General features: G+C 39.6%; 1 long non-coding RNA gene across 13 annotated transcripts in view; it reads right to left on the bottom strand.

Annotated features, from left to right (window-relative positions):
- Positions 1-2,385: 2,385 nt before the first annotated feature.
- The window catches only part of LOC306807858, a 36,788-nt gene continuing 26,159 nt past the window's right edge, over positions 2,386-13,014 (bottom strand). For 5 of the 13 annotated variants that reach the window (XR_013775838.1, XR_013775839.1, XR_013775840.1 and 2 more), the window contains one exon: positions 11,678-12,985. This is a non-coding gene — a long non-coding RNA (uncharacterized lncRNA). Of the gene's footprint in view, positions 4,213-5,567; positions 12,986-13,014 lie in introns of those variants that run through there. The other 8 variants (XR_013775830.1, XR_013775832.1, XR_013775835.1 and 5 more) reach the window with 8 other exon arrangements.

Raw genomic sequence — 13,014 nt, 5'->3', positions numbered from 1 at the left:
TGTCTCCATTTAGTTTAAATTCTGTGTGAGAAGGGTTCTGTAGGGGAATATAACAGAGCTTGGAAACATTTTGGTGAGAAGCACTACCAAGTGCAAGCCTTCAAAGGGTAACTCTGTACATGGCTACAAAACCATATTCTGTTTAAACTTGTTCATCATTGTCTTCTTGCATGACAGCCCTGGCATTTAAAATATGTTAGGGGTGACACAATACTTTCACCTGGTGCAGACATATATCACTGGAAGGATGTTCTCATAAACAAAGTGCTGCAGGCTATGATCTTATCATTCTCCTCTTCCTTCTTCTCAGCTCAGTTCAATGACAAACACGTATTTCTCTTCTTTGCTCCAGTTTCTGCTCTACAGGAGCCTGGTGTTGGAGCAACAGGTGATGTTGCAAATCAGGAATGACAAGCGTTGGTGGTGGCCTGGTGGGGGGAAGCATCAGAGGGGGCAGAAAACAAATGCATCAAATTTTATCCTGGTTCAGCTGGTGCAGTCTCACGGCAGGAGCAGAAGTGCATGCCTGCACACGCGTGAGTTTTTTGAGAAAGACAAAGCAAATTAGAGTGTTCATGTGTAATTAGCTGACTATTAGTGTGGTTCAGCCAAGGCAATAGGCAGACAGTTAACTTGAAGATAGCTGGCAGATAAAAGGGCTGGGGAGGGTGTTCTGGGGAAAGCTGGAGGTAATAGTTCAGAAGATAAAATCCTGACAAATTGAGCAGGCATCTCAGAAGTTCTTTCCCCACACCATTAGCACAGTGAAGCTACACAGGCCTTCCCTCTCTCCCCTGTAGATTAACCCTTCAGAGCATCTGGGGCTCTTTGTCCTTGGATAGCTCGCTTCTACATTATTTAATATTTATAATTTTCTGTTTAAATACATTAGTTTGAAATAAAACTGTGAAATTTCCTGCTCATGCTTCCTGCCCTCCTTGTGCTAGCATATGAAACAGAGATTATTACCCCTGTAGAGACTGGAATACCTCCAGCTCTTTATCTGAGAGTGTGGGTGACCAGGTCTAGTAAAACATTCTCATTAAGCATCACACCTGGGGAGAAACAGAAAGTGTGTCTGAGTTCAAGTCTTTGCAACTTCTGTGAAAATATGGGTGTTTTAGTAAATCTCTGCTCTAAATGAAAATGTCATTATAATTTTCATTCATTTTATAGCTGACAGGGAAGTGCTTTTTTCTGTCCTTTGGGAGTTTTCAAGATTTCATTTTTTTTCAGCTAATTCTGTGGCTAACCAATAAGCTGCTAAAAAGTGAAAAATCTAAATGAGCCATTTGCTTCAGTAGTTTCAAAATATTTCATTTTTTTTTTACTTTCACTTATAAGTTAAAAATTAAAATCAAAATATATTTCAAAGCAAATATATGTTCAGTTATAACAATATGTATCGGGACACTTGCAATAATTTTGAAAAGTCTTTAACATCTTTTTTTCAACAGAGAAGCTTCATGAAAACTGCATGATTCAATCCAAACCTTTTTGCTTGTTTGGCATTTTCCAGAACAAAGTTCTCATAGAAATACCTAGACATAATCCACTCTTGTCATTAATTCAGTACATCAGGTTGCTCTTCTTTGGGAGGACTTCTGGGAAAGAATAATTGAGAAGTCTGTGCTGGGTTGATCCAGAAGTGAAATTCTCAAATACTGCTGTAATTATCCATACTTCTGAGTATCCATTCATGGAAAACTTCAATTTCTCAAAGGTCTATTTGCCTATGGCCCCTTTCATTCCTCTCAAACAGGATTGACTAAAAGTGCTTCTGTTGGAGTAAAAGTTTATCACAGGTTTTGTACAACCTGTGCACTATTTCTTTGTCATTATCTAAAGTGTTGGAACTTTTTCCTGCAATGAAAATGTACTCAGGGTATTTCAGATGAGATGTTCTTTTTTTGTTCTTTTTCACCAAACCCACAGGAAGACCTGCACTGTTGGGATGGGCAAAGCCATATTCATTGAAGAAAATGCTATTTTTTGCAGGCAGTAAATCACCTCTCACTGTACAGTTAACATATTTTTGTTCATAGCTATTCTTTAACCCCCCAAAAGAAAATTGCCACTGCTACTTTTAATGCTTGTTTGTCCAAGCCTTGTGAAGGCATTTGTCAAGAGCAAAATTTGGAGTAAATTCTCTATTGAAGAAATGCAGAATCAAGAGTGGGCAAGACTGTGTTGGTGTTTCTGTTCTTGAAGGAGGGAACCTTCTGCTGCAGATCTCAAGTGATGCTCGAGGGGAAGAACAGCACGTTCAAGGAGGAGAGCCAAGAGCCTGCCACTAGAGAGAAACCCTGGGGACAGTGTCAAGGTAAGGGCCCTCACCAGCCACTCAGCAAATGCTTTCTTTGTGACTTTTGCTGCCTCACTTACCTTCTTCCCACGTCCTGTCGTTTTCCTCACCCCGTTTTGCACAATGACAGGAAAGCCTGAGGTTTCACACAGGTTTCTGGAGAGAGGAGCAAGCTTTCAAACAACTTTCCTTGGCTAAAAACAGTGGTTGGGTGACACCAGAGGTCCTGCAAGCCCCTCACCCCTCACCTGAGGAGCAGCTGAGGGAATTTGGAGTGTTCAGCCTGGAGAAAAGGAGGCTCAGGGAGGACCTTGTCACTCTGTGCAACTCCCTGACAGGAGACTGCAGCCAGGATGGGCCAGTCCCTTCCCCCAGGTTACAAGTGACAGGACAAGAGGAAGAAGACTCGAGTTGCACCAGGGGAGATTTATGTTGGATATTAGGGAAATTTAATCACTGAGAGGGTGATCAAGCATTGGAACAGCCTGCCCACAGAAGAAGTGCAGTCACTATAGCTGGATGTGTTTAAAAAATGTATGGGTATGGTGCTCAGGACACGATTTAGTGATGGACCTGGCAGTGTTGAGTTAATGGTGAACTGATGATCTTAGAGGTCTTTTCCAGCATTACTGATTCCATGATTCTATGGCCCCTGTGGCAGAAACTCCCAGCAGATATACAGAAAAATGTCATAAGTCAATAATTCTTCTCATGAGGTATTTTCCTTGTTCCTATCACTCAGTGCATTAGAGACTGGCAATAGAAGTTGCATAAAGCAAGAATGTTTAATGGCATTCTAAGTTGATTATATTTTTGGTATTCTTTTGGCAGAAAGTCCTGCAATTTAATTAACTGATTGTGCTGCATGACAAAATGTTATTCACTTTAAACCTCTTTTGCTCCTATTAACATAGTCTATAAATATTCTCCTCCTAAGAACGTTCTCCATAACATTTGCCATGGTATAAACCTCAGCCACCTCCTTCCAAAGATTTCTAAATTTATCTAGTTTATCCTGGCATGGAAGCAGATACATACAATTACTGACAAGACAACCACTATCAAACCCAACTGTTGTTACTGAGGCTGAAATGCTTCCAAAAATTAATTATTTAAAATAATCCAAACGGTGCAAATATCCAAAGATCAGGCAGATCTATAAAACTTGCCTGTAGCAAAATCATGCAATTAGAATCATGCTCATAAGTGTTGCAGTCTTAAAACATTAATGGAAGGAGTTATTAAAATTGTATTTGATTTGCATTATTACAACACTGAATGCACTATGGAAAACTGAGTCCATGAGTGGGGTGCAGCACAAACCAGAATCTTATTATCTGAGTTGGAACTTTAAAACTGACTGTGCTTTACAGTTCTTCCTTAATTTTCTTTAGTTTTATTGCTGTTCTAAATTGATAAGGACTCCTGTTTTTATATTAGAAATAGAAAATGAGGAGGAGGATAAGAAAATAGTTGTAGATAAAGACTCAGAAAAGCAATTTGAGAAAAAAACAATCTTTCCCAATGTAAGTAATTTTTATCAGAAATGAGATGTGTTGCTGTGATCATAAGTGCCATCAAAAGCCCCAAGAATTGCAGAGTTTCTGCAGACAACCTAGGAAAAAGTTGCCCCAAATGTGGAAGCAATTATAAAGAAATTCATGACTCATAGTAAGAATTCCTGGTTTTATTTCCATTGCATATAGACTGTAATTTGTGGATCCCTATCTGACATCTTTTTATTGGGCACTTACCCTCCCTGACATGTTTATAAAATTACCTGTTTCATTAGTGGGACATCACCAGCAAATCCAATGCACAAATTTCACATTTAATCCAGTAGGAAACAGAGTTTTTTAAAGTCAATGGAATAATTCCAATCATTTCCAACAGAATTAGGGATAAACCTGTGAGGGTTAAAAAAGATATATATATAACCACTATGACGAAGTGTAAGAAGGAATACAGGGAATTTTCTTTGCAACTGAGATATTTTTAGGTTTTTATTCTTTAGAATCCCTGTACAGGCACGTCCCTCATGCACAGTTGTCAAAAATAGTGTTTAGGCATTTAGACTTGAGTTGATTTAATCCAGTACAGAAGTGTGCTCTAAATTTTTCAGGGCAGTGAAAATGTGTAAAATGGTGTATTCATGTTCAAAAGCTTCATTTCATTTAGAAGAACGGTGCCAATAAATTAAATAAATCAGAGTATTTCTATTAAAAATAGAAATAGTGTCTTGTAGAAAAAAATACTCTTTCCTCTGAACTTAAAATACGCTTTAAAATTCAGTATTCACATCCTTAGCAGGTGTAAATCATCACAGAAATTATGCTGTTACACTTTACATGATATTACCAAATTGTCTTGCTGGTAATTAAGAATATCCTCTATGGAATAAGGACCAATGACAGGAGAAAGTATAAGTTGATATTGTCTCAGCACGCATAAGTGGTAGACAGAAATATTCATGTGCATAATCTTACACCTTCCCTACATGATACCCAGTGGGCTAAAGTAATAGTGTACAGAATTATCTTGGAAAAGGCAATTCTCAACAGAAACTAAAAAATCTTATGAGTTGTCTGTGTTTCTCATAATTATACATGGCAAAAAATGAAGATAAAACTAACAGGCATGCTCTTGGAAAATGTTTCTTTAAAAATGTTTCTTTAAACTTTCAGCATATTATACTCAAATGCTTTCCAAGCCCAAATTTTCTGTATTTCATTCCAAGAAAATCAATATCCCTTTCTCCATTTGTTTTCATGGGTCTATCATATCTATAATGTACAGCCCAGGGAAACCAATGTCACTCCTATTATTACTCTGGAAGGTTCTAATCAAAGATGAAATTTCTGAATTTCTGGTGTAAATTTCAAGGGAAAGGCCACAGCTCCTCAAATTTACCAACAGAGAGTCTTTTCCAGAACCAAAATTTTCTTTAAAATGCAAGTGCTCTCCTTCCTCAGTATTATAAGTGAATCTCTTCTGATTCTTGTGAAAATTATTTTCAACACCTTCCTTGAGGATATGTCCATTATGAGCAGGAGAGGCTCGTGGCTGGAATTTCAGGTGTTCATGAAACGTGCTCTGAGCTATGTGTTCAGCTCCTGGCTCTCCCCAGTCTGCTTTGGACTTTAGAAGTCACTTTTCTTTAATTCCACCTAAGTTACAGTGAGGATACAAGATCTAAATTCCATGTAAAATGATGTTACATTCAGGTAACATCAGAATGCAGCTGATGACCAAGCCCCTGTTTTCTCATTTTGGATAAAAATGGATAAATATTGGTTTCAGTATCCCCTCAAAAAATTTTGGAAATAGTCAACTGAGAGAGGAAAAATCTGTGGTGAATGATGCTTTGATGCATGTGTTTAAAATATCCTATTAGTGCAGAGTAATCAGAATCATGATATCATAGACATGTGACATTAAAAGGCCAAATAAATTAAGACCAAAAAACATTCTATAGAGATTACTGTTGGGCATCTTTATGGCAGAAACTAGGCTGATTCTGAGGGATATTCTAGACTCTAGCAGGAATCAAGAAAGAATTAGGCATATATGTATATGTAGGATGAGTCTGATCCCATATAAAATGTAGAAAGCATAAAATACTGTGTGTTAGAGGTCCCCTGAGCAGGAACTATTACCCAGGCATCAGCTGCAAACACATTGCCATCAGAAGACTTATTCCAAGGTACAAAAAACCCCACTAAGAGCAGGAAATAGAAAGATTTGAAAGCTCCTCTGGAAGCCCCAGAACCAAACCAGGATGCCTGTGTGTAAGGCAGGCTCCAGCAGCACAGTCCCTCCAGCTCTGATCAGCACTTTCCTGATCTTTGTGCCTGCACACTCCAAGCAGGGACATGCTGAATATCAGCATCTTTCTGTAGCTGCTTAATGTGTGAGGCTCTTTTTTCACCTCGTGGTATCCTGTCTTCTCATGGAATGCAGAGAAGTGTTGGGGTTTTTTCCTTATTAATATAGAACTTACAAGTAAAAAGTCACCTGTTGTAATGCAGGAAGAGTTTTGTACAGAGGGAAAATTCTGTGTCCTGCCTTCTAAATGACAGGCACAAGCAGTTCCTTCTGTATGGCCCCCAGTGATCATATCTCATTTTTTTGTGCACATTGGAGCTTTTCAAACCTCCTGAGTTTTGTGTTTAGCAAAGCAGATGTGCAAATGGAGATCTGGGTGACCTCCTCTCTGAGAACCAGGCCTTTGACACACATTACTCCCCTGCTGACAGCACCAGAAGTGTGGATCAGTTGGCATTTCACACCTGCAACTAATGTAGAAGTTGTAACAATATGAGTGAGCATTAGGGAGAGAAGGGATTCTTTGGACATAAACCAGCTATATTTAACAGGAAAGGTGCAAATCCACATTATGACTCAGGATATGTATTAGCTGCAGCCCTTCTCTAACCTAGAAAGAAAGAATTATATCCAAGGGAACTTACCTCAAAGAGTTTCTCTTTCCTCAGGCAGAAGTGATGATTAGGCTAAAACTGGCCATTTGTTTTATCTCTGGGTTGGGAATAGACAATTTAGTCCTTGCAGCTTCAGCTGTCTTGGCTCAAGATCCTGATCTACAATAAATACCTCTTCCAATCAATAGAGCACTGAACTTGGAGTAGAGCCCAGGACCTTTCCCGGCAACTTTGGCCTGGACTGAGCTGACCTGGTAAATCTGCAGGGCTTGGGGAGAGATCTCACTGAAGATCTCCAGTTCTGCAAGTCCTCTCTGCCTTGGGAAGTCTGTGCCTCCAGTTAGGCTGCTGGGGACATGAATTACAAGCTTTTCACATGCTGTTTTCTTGTTGGTGACAGATGCTCTGCACTGCTCCTTGGGCTTTTTGGACTTTCCTGATGCTGCAGCTTTTATCCTACAACACCCATCACTGCTCAGAGCTCCTCCACTGAAGCAGGGATGTCAGCTGCAGAGCATTTGGGGTTGAATATATTTGTTCCCCCATTTAGGAGTAGCAAATCTTGTTGGTGGATAGAAAGGTACCACCATCCTTTGTACCAGGTCCAGCCCTGGGAGCTCATCTCCTCTGGAGGTTTCTTTTTCTGGAGGTGTCTAAAGGTGGCTGCTCTGATTCCTCCCTACAGCCTGATGCTTTTCTTCCTGCCTGAGAAATGTCACAGCTGTAAATGAGCAGTTCCAGCTCCTCCTGCCAGGGTGGGAAGGGGCCACAGCACATCTCTCCTTGAAAAGCCAGGGTGCAACCCCCCCCAAAACTGGGCAGTTTCGTGACATTCAGCCTGAGAAAGGAAACCGGTTTGTCACCTCTTGCTTAATGGTGTCACCTCAAGGCAGAGCTGAGGAGCACCTATGGGCACGAGAGATAAGACTGCATTATTAATACCATATTCATCTTGTTCTGAAGGTCACAGAATCATAGAAAAGCTTGGGTTGAAAAGGACCTTAAAGATCACCTAGTTCCAAGATATTCTGTTTTCCAGCCTCAAAATGTGATACAACATTAAAAATGTGGTGAGAGTCTCACTTACATAAATGTTAATTTATAGATTCTCCTACCAAAGAAAGTAAAGCATCTCTCCCAACTCATCTTCCTGATTTCTCTTAAAAGATAAAACAGCTCCAAAGTCAATGTGAGCTGTCATCATCCATGACCCCTTGGCCTGAGAACTGTAGGAAAACATAGAAAAGGTGTTCTTAACCCAGAATAACATAAACTACAGATGAAGTATGTGTGAATACTTTTGTGTAAGGTGCTCTGCAAAATGCATTTTGGATGTAGCTGAGAATAGGAGTGTATACATTTCAAAGTTACCAGGAATATTAATACAGGTGGGAAGGGCACAGAAGAGACAAGGGGAATTGTAGACAAAGGCAGGCAGAAAAGGAAAGATGATAGATGTGGAGACAGCTATGAGGATGACAGGTGTGACAGGCAGGATCAGGTAGGACAAATCCAAATGGTTCATAAGATGGAAAAATGCCTCTCTGCCATTGTACCTTTAGTTTGTTTTTCCACAGTGGTGTTACAGTTCTTTTTCTACTGCTACTGCAAATGCAGCACTGAAGTTCTCCTGATTAGTTTTTCCCCCCTGTGTAAGATGTCCTTTATGCTGGGATGAGATCATTTGTGTATTAGTTCATTTTAATCTTTTCAGAAGGAATCCAGGAACTGCAGTGAGGTCATGACTGCAGTAATGTCTAAAAGGATGGTTTTATAGAGGAGGGGAGAAATATTCCTCTCATTTAGCAAAACTGTAACAGAATTTGTGGCTCTCAAGTGTGTTGGACAAGTTAAGGTTTGGTTTTTTTTCCGTTGCGTGTTTGCAAAAGACAGCCTGCTTCATACTCTTGTTTTTTCCCTAAGTATTGCATAAATCTAATAAAGGCTGCAGACAAAGCACCCTGTTAGAACTCCACCTGAACAAGCCTCTAGCATCATCCCAACCCATGGCACCTCCCAGCCTTACAGCCAAGAGCAGGGTAAAAAACCCAGAACCTCTGATGGGCTGAGTGTTCTCACATTAGACCTTCTGTACCACTGAGTAGGGAGATGCCTCACTGGGAACATCCTTGTTCCCATCTCTTTCAAGGAGAAAAATCCTTGGGACATCCCCCAGGGCCATGGTGTCACTTTAATATGACATATTTGTCCCTCATGGATCAACAGAACAATGTCGGGCATGAATTTGGACCGTGACATTTCAGGCAATGACCCAAAAATATAAGTGCCAAAGTTTCACTGTTACTCTGCTTTTCACCTACAGTCTTTTCCACTCTCTGTGGACATGACAAGACTTAATGATATAATTCTGAAAGGTGTCTGGATGGATTTTGTACTGGAAAGAGACTTGTACACAGATGGAATCACGTGCCTTGCTTTGCCATGGACAATGTATTATATTTTAATGTGTCCTAATGAACTTTAAAATTAGTCCCCAGCACAATTGGTCAGAGGGGCTGTTCTGACTGTGCCATCTTCCTGGATCCTTGAGATCATTCCCTCTGGAAGAACAGAGCAGTGATAACAAATACAGTGCTGCTTTAACTCAGCACTGTGCTTTTCCCTCTTTGCTAAGTGCACTTGTTCATACTAAGAGTTACACTGCTCCTCTTTCAGCAACTTCAGGGCATTAGTCAAGTGCTCAAAAACAGTTCCCCTTTCATATCTAGAGACCAAACATCTTGGATGATCCATGGGACACAGAAGATGCCACAGGCTTAGTTTTGCTCCAGGGGTTTAAGAGATTTAGTTACCCAGAGAGGAGTGGGAGATTAATAGTGCTTGTTGATGGTGACAGGGACCTGTGTGCTCTAAATCCCATCACAAGCAAAGAACCCACCTCTACACATTACTAATATGCATAACTATGGAAAGTCTTTTAAATAAAAAAAGACTAATTAATAGTGCTTAGTGGTCTAGGTGTCTAAGTATGAATTGTCAGGGAATTCTGCAGGCTTAGGGAGGTGGGGAAGTGGGTTAACATCACATTGTTTCAAATTACAGGCTTTAGATTGTTTCAAAGGAGAAGCAGAGAGGGTTTCCACGCCAGATTTGAGACGTTTTTTTCTCTTTTATTTGTATGAAAATTTCGGCTTCAGCTCACATTCATTCTACCCAGGCTGCTCCCCAGACCAGCTAATTTGTCTACCTGTGCTCCCTTTTAGGCCTTGGTTTTAATTTGAGGATGATTCTTGCTAATACCATAGACTGGATAGGACATCCATTAAAAGTCCACACAGCAATTGAAATGGAAAATTCCAAAAGAAACCCTATTAGAGTTTTTCTCCATCAAATCAACATTACAGACTTCTTATGCATTTCTTAATTAGACATTGATATTAACTGGACTGTTGCATGATTTAAATCTAGCTCTTAATCTCAGCTATTCTATGCTGCTGTAGTTTTTATGACATCCAACTAGCGACTGCTTTATGCATTAATCTATCTGGAAAACCACCTTCACATTTTTTTTGTCTTTTTTTAGAAGAATAAAGGCCCCAAGAAGGAAATGAAAGCTTTTGGGTTCAGCCATTAGTAATTTTCTGCTTAGTATTTGAAAAATTGCTTATTTTAATTGCTTCATAGAAGAAAAAGATATCAAAGCTAACGTTCTTTCTCTCCAAACTTTGTAATTATTTCTCTCAGACTCTTATTTGAAATGCCTTGAAAGGATTTTCATTGAAATGTAGATTTCTTCTCTTTCAAAAGTACTTTTATTCCCCTGTGCTTCTTTCCCTTTTTTTTCCTAGTGACTTCCTCTCTAGATTTAGAGCAAAAACATAGTCTCCAATGTCTGGACACTGCAGCATGTGTCACACAGATGTCCCTAATGTGACATCTTCTTTAAACCTAACCTTCCCATGGCCTGTAGACTGTGCTGACAATTTGCCTTAGGTCTTAGTCTGGTACCCCTGGGCTTCCTCCAGGGATAGTGAAGAAAAGTTATAAGTGTTATAGGGGTTTGCTCTGTCAGATGACTCATTCTGAAAAGTATTGTGTGATTTGCTAATTAATATCACCATTAAAATTAGGAATCTAATGAAAAAATTCTATAAATATGAGTGAGGGGGTCAGTGAGCTGAAGCCAAGGCACAGGTAAGCCTTGTATAGTTTTGGGTTCTGTTTCCAGCAGTGTAAATCCTGAATATCCTAATCCAGAAGGGAATTTGCTAACCAAACCCTGTAGTCAATTCTGCATTGTATTTAAATGTCAGTGGCACAAAGCCTCAGGATCATGTTGGCCTCCACAGTAATCCTTGCTACCAATACAGCAATAGTAGCAAGGAGTTCTTTATTTCACCTATGCATTTTCAGAGAGCATTATTTACTAATAGATTATGATCTGGTCAAAATGATCTATACATTCATTACATCTGGAGTGGGCCTTCATAACTCACAGGACCTAAGAATGAGGCAAAACTCACATTTGTTTATAGTCCTGCAATTCTGCTCAGCAAAAAAAGGTGCAGAGAAAACACTGTCCTAAGCACTTGTGGCCTGCCCTGAGTCCCAGGTGGTTTCTCATGGCAGCTCACAAATATCTTTAAGAGCCTCAGAAGAGTGGGGACCTGGCTGCCTCAGAGCCACCTCAAAATACAGTGGCTCCTCTGCAAATCACTCACCCCACAAGCCTCGTGCACTCTTGGCTGAGGTTATCTCCCAGGGGGAATCTTCCCAGTGGAACAAAACATTTTGAGAATAGAGGATTGAAATGAAGCTAAAGCATTCTCAATATCAGATTTTGCACACTTTTTTTTTTTTGCAGTAACACAAAAGGAAGAAAGAGAATAAGAAAATGAGTTAGAGGGAGATGGAGAGAGAGATGGTCTATTAAGCAAAGCTACATTTTTACTCTCTGAATTTACAGTCCTGATAGACATCTTTTTCCAAAATTACTCATTTTTTATATTCAGATACTACAGCTTTCAGTACTCGGTCCTAGATTTGTCTGGACAGATTACCCTCTTATTCCCACAATGAAACTTAATTATCCTTTTTATGTCTTGAGATACTTCCAGTTATTTCCTGAACTGTTTCTGGGGACAGAGAGCAGCTGATGGGTCAGTCAGTAAAGTAAATACTGTGCAGCCCTGCTGTTTTTAAGGTAAAAGCACTTTGGCCCCAGGTCTTTTTAGAATACTTTGAGGGCTAGTACATACATGTAAATTTGCTCAGAACTACTTTTTCTGAGCTTTTTTTTTTTTTTTTTTTTTTTGTGTGTGTGTGTGTGACTAGGCAGAAACTCCTCATTTTCTCAGCACCTTTCTGTGTATTACTTGGAAGCATCTAAATGTGACTAACTCACCTGGAATCCATAGAGGGATATTTGAATGCGTCATCAGTGAGACAAGAATAACTCCTCATGAAATCCAGGGTGGAAATGACTGCATGGTTTCAAACACCCCTTCCTGTACCCCTGCTGCTGCAGCAAGAAGAAATGCATCTGAGTAAAAGCCCAAATGAATAAATAAACTGGTTCAAAGCAATGGTAGGAGCACAGAGGGATGTGGAAGTGGCTGGTATTGAGTATTGGACTTTAGGACACTCTGTAGGTTTCATCTGTAAAGAAACATATAGCACATTGCCCACTGTCTCTACCTTCTGTCTGAGCAGAACTAACAACATAAAAATGTCACCTAAGATAACCTAGGACCTGCAAGTACTGAAGAGAAAATTATAGTGAGTAGCCATTCACACTTTGAGAGTTATTTTTTAGCTTTTTTTTTTTTTTTTTTAATCTTAGTTGTTCAAATTAGGAAGTAAAGAAGTGTTACAGATAATTAAAATATAAATTGGCGAGAGAAAATCACCCAAATCATCAGGAAGTAGAGAGAGAGAACAACTGGGCATGTTGAATCTTTTATGAATGAAATGCTAAATCCTAAAGGCCTGACCTGGCAAAATAATCTCAATATGTAAATAGAGCAGGTGTTGCTGTGGTACACAGGTACACTTTACTGGGTTGAACAAGTAGTGATCAAATGCAGTTTAACTAGGCAGGGATGAACAATAGACTTTGTATGGATTTTACATATTGTATAAACCCCAAATTAAACAAAATTTCTCTTACCCTGGCACAGTATTCACACTGCAGTCACATATCTGCATGGAAGTTTCTTCCAAGTCCAGCTTGTGACTCCAGCCTGAAAGCAGGAGCTGGGATGGTTCAGTATCACTGAGTCTGTCATACCAAAACCAGAAATTAAGATG

This window comes from Erithacus rubecula, assembly GCF_903797595.1.
Source record: "Erithacus rubecula genome assembly, chromosome: 14".
NCBI lineage: Eukaryota > Metazoa > Chordata > Aves > Passeriformes > Muscicapidae > Erithacus > Erithacus rubecula.
The sequence above is the reverse complement of the archived record's forward strand: the minus strand, read 5'-3'. Positions and strand labels throughout refer to the sequence as shown.